Consider the following 6,422-nt stretch of genomic DNA (forward strand, 5'->3'; position numbering starts at 1 on the left):
AAAAAAATATATATATATATTTAACTTTTTTGTATAGCAATAGGAAAAGGGGGAGCTAATTTTTATTGTGGGAGCAGTTAATTTACCTTTTTTTTTTTTTTTTTACTTTACTCTTTTTATATAGCACTCCTATACAGACTGCAGAGCATTGCACCCGACCCATGTCTGTAGTAGTACAAATACTAGGGTGCAAATGCTCTGCAACCCCCCCATGTGCATAGCAGTGTATGTGTACTACATATACACCGCTATACCCATGGGGGTATGTGCAGAGCATTGCACCCTTGTGTGACTTCTTTATGCACATTAATATTTTTTTTTACCTGGGGTGCCCAAACTTTTGATCCTCAATGTATAGCAGTTCAGTGCAGAGCAGACACACAGACGGAGGGCCTGGGAGGATCACCGGCTGCCAGGGCCACGGCACAGTGAGTGTGTGCTGTATTGGAACCTCAACCTACCCTGGAGGTGGCGGCGGACGGTGGCAGAAAATGGAGGGTCACTGGTCCTCATGGGCTAAGTGGGGGAAATACAGTTAGTAGGAGCAGCAGCCTCCTAACTGTTAACACTGATCGGAGGGTTGAGCTGAGAGTCTCAGCCTGAGACTGTCACTAAAGCTGCTGCAGGATTTGCAGAAATCGCGCATGACCGCCCGCCTGCCCACAGCAGCCTCCTGACCATGGACAACAGATTGGGTGATTATTCGTTAATGGGATTCGTTATCAAATTTAATAGATTTTTATCGATTAATAGTTGCAGCTCTAAAACTGAAAGCATTTTGATTTTTAGAAGGTGAGGAGGAAAAAAGTGCAAAAATCAAAAAACCCTGAGTCGTTAATGTTAAAGCCAATTTTTATTTTTGCGTTTTCGTTCTTTCCTCCTCAAGAGGCATAGCTCCTTTTTTATTTATTTTTTCACCTACAGACCCATATGAGGGTTTGTTTTTTGCACAACCAATTGTAATTTGTAATGACACGTTTTATTCTACCATAAAATGTACCGTGAAACCAAAGAATTATTTGTGGGCAGAAATTGAAAACAAAACTGATTAATTAGCAACTTTTGGGGAGTTAGGTTTTTACACAGTCCACTTAATGGTAAAAATGGCATGTTTTCTTTATTCTGTAGGTTAATGGGGGGCATTTATCAACGTCTTTAGTCATGTTTTTTCTGCTAAGTTTGTCGCATAATTGTCGCAGTTGCGCCTGCGCGATTTTTCGTGCAACTTTTTTTTACAGACAGCGAGAAAAGCAAATTTTCTTTCCCGCCTTTTTTTTTTGGTAGAAAAAATAAATTGACTTGCTGTGGTCAGAAATTTATGAAGCGCGACAGTCGCAAAAAAGTCGCTTTGCATGAAAAAACCTACTAAATTTACTCCAGCTCAGACATGGAGCAGAAAAAGCCACTACCAAATCAAATTAAAAAAAAATTGCTTAAGTGAAAGAAAGGTATCAACAGGCTGAAACCAGTTGATAAATACGTTGCACATAAGCAAAAAAAATAACTAAAAAAAGGAATACATAAGCAAACATTGTCCCCCAATGTGATTAAAATGATAACCAAGCCATAGACCGTATTTTTCGCACTATAAGACACACCCGACCATAAGACGCACCTAGGTTTTAGAGGAGAACAAGAAAAAAAAACCGCAGGCCCCCCCCCCCCCCCTTGTAGACAGTGCTCCCTTGTAAACAGCAGGCCCCCCTTGTAGACAGTGCCCACACGGTAGTTGCTCTCCTGCGGTTGCCGCTCCGTTGCCCCGTTCTGCCGTCCGCATCATAGCGTCCTATAGAGGAGCATGTGACATACACGTCACTCCTCCTTCCTCCGTAGTGTTACGCTGGGCGCAGGGGAGGAGGTGGAGTGACGTGTGTGTCACATGTTCCTCCATAGGAAGACATGATGCGGATGGCTGAACGGGGATGCAGACAGCAGAACGGGGCAGCGGAGCAAGGCATTTGATGGCCACACTGCAGCAGGTATCGGCCTTGGTATCGGGGACATTAAACGAGTCCCCGATACCATGCAAATGCCGGGTATCGGCACACACATTTGCTCCATAAGACGCACAGACATTTTCTTTCCACTTTTGGGGGAGAAAAAGTCAGTTTTATGGAGCGAAAAATACGGAAGTTTTTCTATTATTGTATTACTTTAAAAAAAAAATCTAAAACATTTTTTAACAAAATTGGTATGCATAAAATTGTCACTTTCTGACCCCTATAACTTTTTATTTTTTCTGAATATGTAGATGTATCAGGGCTAATACATGTATCAGTTCCATTTCTGTTTTGATGGGACTTTTTGATCTCTCTTTAGTCATTTTTTTTTTCTCTGATAGGTCATTAACCCCTTAAGGACCCAGCCCATTTTCACTTTAAGGATCTGGGCATTTTTTGCACATCTGACCACTGTCACTTTAAGCATTAACAACTCTGGAATGCTTTTAGTTTTCATTCTGATTCAGAGATTATTTTTTCGTGACATATTCTACTTTGTCAGTGGTAAATTTTTGTCGATACTTGCATAATTTCTTGGTGAAAGAGACTTGACACTATGGTAACAAAAAAAGTCGGCCCCTCCCAGCAGGATACACCCGCCTACATGCACCTGAGCTGATCAGTTTTATCTTAGTGTCTGTTGTCTGTAGGAGACAGACGCTGGTCTGGTGTTCTCCAGACCTGGTCAATTATTTTCAGTTTTTTAAGGATAGTGACGTATAGCTAGAATTTTCTCTCCCTTTTATTTTCCTTGTTTTTCAGGTGGGGTCACAGGAACATAGCGTTTGCTGTTTCCCCATTTGCGATTGAGGGGGCACAGGCATCGTGGGTGTACTGTCAACCCCCTTTCGCCAACGGTCAGCGCCTGGGGTTGTACCTCATGGGTCCGGGTCCCCCACCTTTCCCTGCTCGTCTCGCTGTTACAGCCCGGCATGATGCAGGTGACTAAAAGCTGACTGAAGACTTCTTTAGGTAAGTTCTTCAGACTAAGGTGAGTATTTTCTCCCTCTTTTTCAGGTTTCAAGACTCAACAGCTGGAGACCCCCATTTCTGATCCCACTGCTCTTAATTTTTGCTATGGGGAATTTACTCCTGGGGGACCCCTATCTGTATATCTGGGCACTCTTGTAAATGGTGTAGGATTGTTTTTTCTCTTCTAATATTACTTTAATTTTCGCCGGCTGCGCATGCCGACACAGGGGCCGCAATCTTCCCCTGACTCTCGGGCCGGCGCCGGCCCCTGCTTTGTTCGCGTCTGTCAGACGACCAGAGCTCTGCATTACCGCGGTTTTCCTTCATAATGGCCGCGTGCTCCTACTCGCGGCCCCTTAGCTCCGCCCACTCGTGGCCGGCGGAAATCTTTTCCCGGTGGTGCAGGCCCGCGAATAAGCTTGGCTCCTCTTCCAGTCAGCTCTGTGCACGTGCAGCAGGCATCCTTCCTCCAATGAGAGGCATTCTCACCTCAAATCTGGCCCCACTTTCTCATTGGTCCTATGCTCCCTCACTCCTGTTTCCTGCTCAGCTGCAGAACGGAGTTCTCTCAGCTACAGTTCCTTGCCGGGGACACAGAAGTTGGGTGAGACTGTTTCATTCTCCCTTCTTTTGTTATGTCTGTACCCAGAACTGTCCCTCCCTCTAGATGGATAACTGGGGCCCTGGTCACCTATTATACCTGCAAGGGCTGCAATACTAAAATGTCTGGTTCTGCTGAACCCACTTGTTCCGCCTGCACCACTGCAACCCCCTGACCCTCATGGTATTTCTACTCAGGATTCTCCCCCAGAGCCTGTGGGCTCTGATATCCCTCCAGTTTGGGTATCTTCTCTCTCCCAGTCTAGTTCCAACTTGGCTCAGGTCTCCCGTTCCGTGGTGACTGCCTTGGAGAGGTCCTCCCTACGCCGACCCTCGAGAGACCCCCTCTCCCTATGCCAAATGCTCTCACAAGCGTTATAGGTGAATTTCCTCTGAATCTTCTCCAGAGTCTTCTAGCAGACATAGGCGCTCCCCTCACAGGGATCGCCCTTCTGCTCCAGCTCTCAGTAAGCGTACCTCTTCTAGAGGACGCTCCCCTGGTCGCCACTCTGGATCTCCAGAACCGCGTACCAGGTCAGTGTCTCCCTCTTCCAAGGCTGCCTCCACCCGTTCCCACTCTCCTGGCGAACTCTTAGATGAGGCTTCTGTTTCTGCCTCTGATTCAGAGGACTGAACGGATATGGCTGACACGGTGAACTTATTGGTTTCGGCCATAAGGGACACCTTCCACCTAAAGGACCCTGGAACTTCGGACGTAGCTCCAGAAGTTTCCTTTTACTGTTCCCCACCGGCACCCAAGGTTTTCAGCTCTCATGCTGAATTTGAAGCCTTGTTGGAGTCTTCCTGGAGGCACCCAGTCAAGAAGTTTCAAGAAACAAAGAAGGTTCAGGCGCAATATACCTTCACCAAGGACCTCATTGCTCGATGGACCTCCCCTCCAATGGTGGATCCACCGGTCTCCCGCCTATCAAAGGCGACTACCCTGCCATTGGCTAATGCAGCTTCCTTCAAAGATCCGGCGGACAAGAAGGTGGAGACTTTGGCAAAATTTGCTTTTGAAGCAGCAGGTTTGTCCCTTCTTCCTGCGTTTGCTTCTGCCTGGGTATCAAAAGCCTTTCAGTCTGGGCTTCCCAACTCCGCCATGGTATTCTTTCTGGAATTGGCTGACTTAGCTCTCCAGCTTTTCAAGGCTGGAGACTTTCTGTGTTCTGCTTCCATGCAGTCAGCCTGCTGTGCTTCCTTTGCCACAGGCAACCTAGTGCCCCTTCGTCAATCCATGTGGCTCAGAGCCTGGGATGCGGATGCCGCTTCCAAGAAGTCTCTGACTGAGCTTCCCTTTACTGGTTCTCGGCTCTTTGGTAAGCGCTTAGGTGAGATTATCTCAGAGGCGAGGGGCGGAAAGTTCATTATTACCGCAATATAAGGCTCGCAGTACTGCTTCCTATCGGAAGTCAATCTCCTTCTGGTCCTTTCGGACTTGATTCCAATAAGGGGTCCAGGCAGGTGCCTTCACTGGACAAGAAGGTTCCCTTCTTCCAGACCCATCCCTCCTGGAAATTGGACAACCGTTCTGGCCGTTTTGCGGCCAAAGCGGGCACCCGCAAACCTACCTCTGCCTGTAGGGACTCCCCCACCCGCAGATTTTTCTCGGGTGGGAGGTCGTCTGTTACTCTTCTGGGATGTCTGGACTGCACATGTGCAGGACTCCTGGGTCAGTGATGTGGTATCCAACGGTTACAGGATCGAGTGTGCCTCCCTTCCAAGGGATCACATTTTTCTTTCCCAGGCCCCCCGGTCCCTCTCTGGCAAAGGCATTTCGGGGGGCGCTCCGGTCCCTTCTCTACCAAGGAGTAATTGTCCCTGTTCCTCCCAGGGCGTGTTTTCAAGGTTTGTATTCCAACCTCTTCGTGGTCCCCAAGAAAGGGGGTTCCGTATGCCCAATCTTAGATCTGAAGAGCCTCAACCAGCATCTTCTCCTCCACCATTTCCGCATGGAGTCTCTCAGTTCAGTCGTGGCGTTCATAGATCAAGGGGAGTTTGTTTCTTCGGTGGATATCAGAGATGCCTACCTCCACATCCCGATATTCCCTTCAGCGGTACCTCTGCTTTTGCTGTTCCGGGAGGCCATTTTCAGTTTGTGGCTCCCCTCTGCGGTCTGGCCACTGCTCCAAGGGTCTTCACCAAGGTCCTGGCGCCTGTGATCGCCCTTTTACGGATAAGAGGTATCTCCGTGATTCCTTACTTGGATGACCTCCTGATCAAGGCTCCAACAGGGACCCAGAATCTGGAGAGTCTGTCTCTCCCTTCAGGTCTTGCATAGTTTTGGCTGGATGGTCAATCAGAGCAAATCCAACCTCTCTCCCACCCAGTCCCTGTTTTTCTTGGGACTCCAGTTCTACAGCGCGTCTGCCCGGGTTCGGCTTCCGCTGGACAAGCGTCGGACTCTTTTGTCAGGGGTTCAGATACTTCGGAACCCTGCCCCAGTTTCCATTCGCTTTTTGCATGGAAGTCCTGGGTCGGATGGTGGCGGCCTTGGAGGCCTTTACATTTGCCCAGTACCATTACTGACCTCTTCAACTGGCGATTCTATCCCGGTGGGACAGATCTCCATTGTCTCTCGATCACGGAATCGTTCTTCCTCGGAGGTCTCGCCGTTCCCTTCTGTGGTGGCTTCATTCCCTCTACTCCTTCGGGGGGCGCTCCTTCCTGCCTCTCCACTGGCAAGTCATCACGACGGATGCCGGTTTTTCGGGCTGGGAAGGTGTTTTCAAGGATCGGACGGATGAGGGCCGTTGGTCCCCCAGAGAAGCCCTTCTCCCCATCAACATATTGGAGCAGAGGGCAGTCTATCTTTGCCTGCTACATTGGGAGATCCTTCTTCAGGGCTGC

Source organism: Hyla sarda, chromosome 4 (assembly GCF_029499605.1).
Source record: "Hyla sarda isolate aHylSar1 chromosome 4, aHylSar1.hap1, whole genome shotgun sequence".
NCBI lineage: Eukaryota > Metazoa > Chordata > Amphibia > Anura > Hylidae > Hyla > Hyla sarda.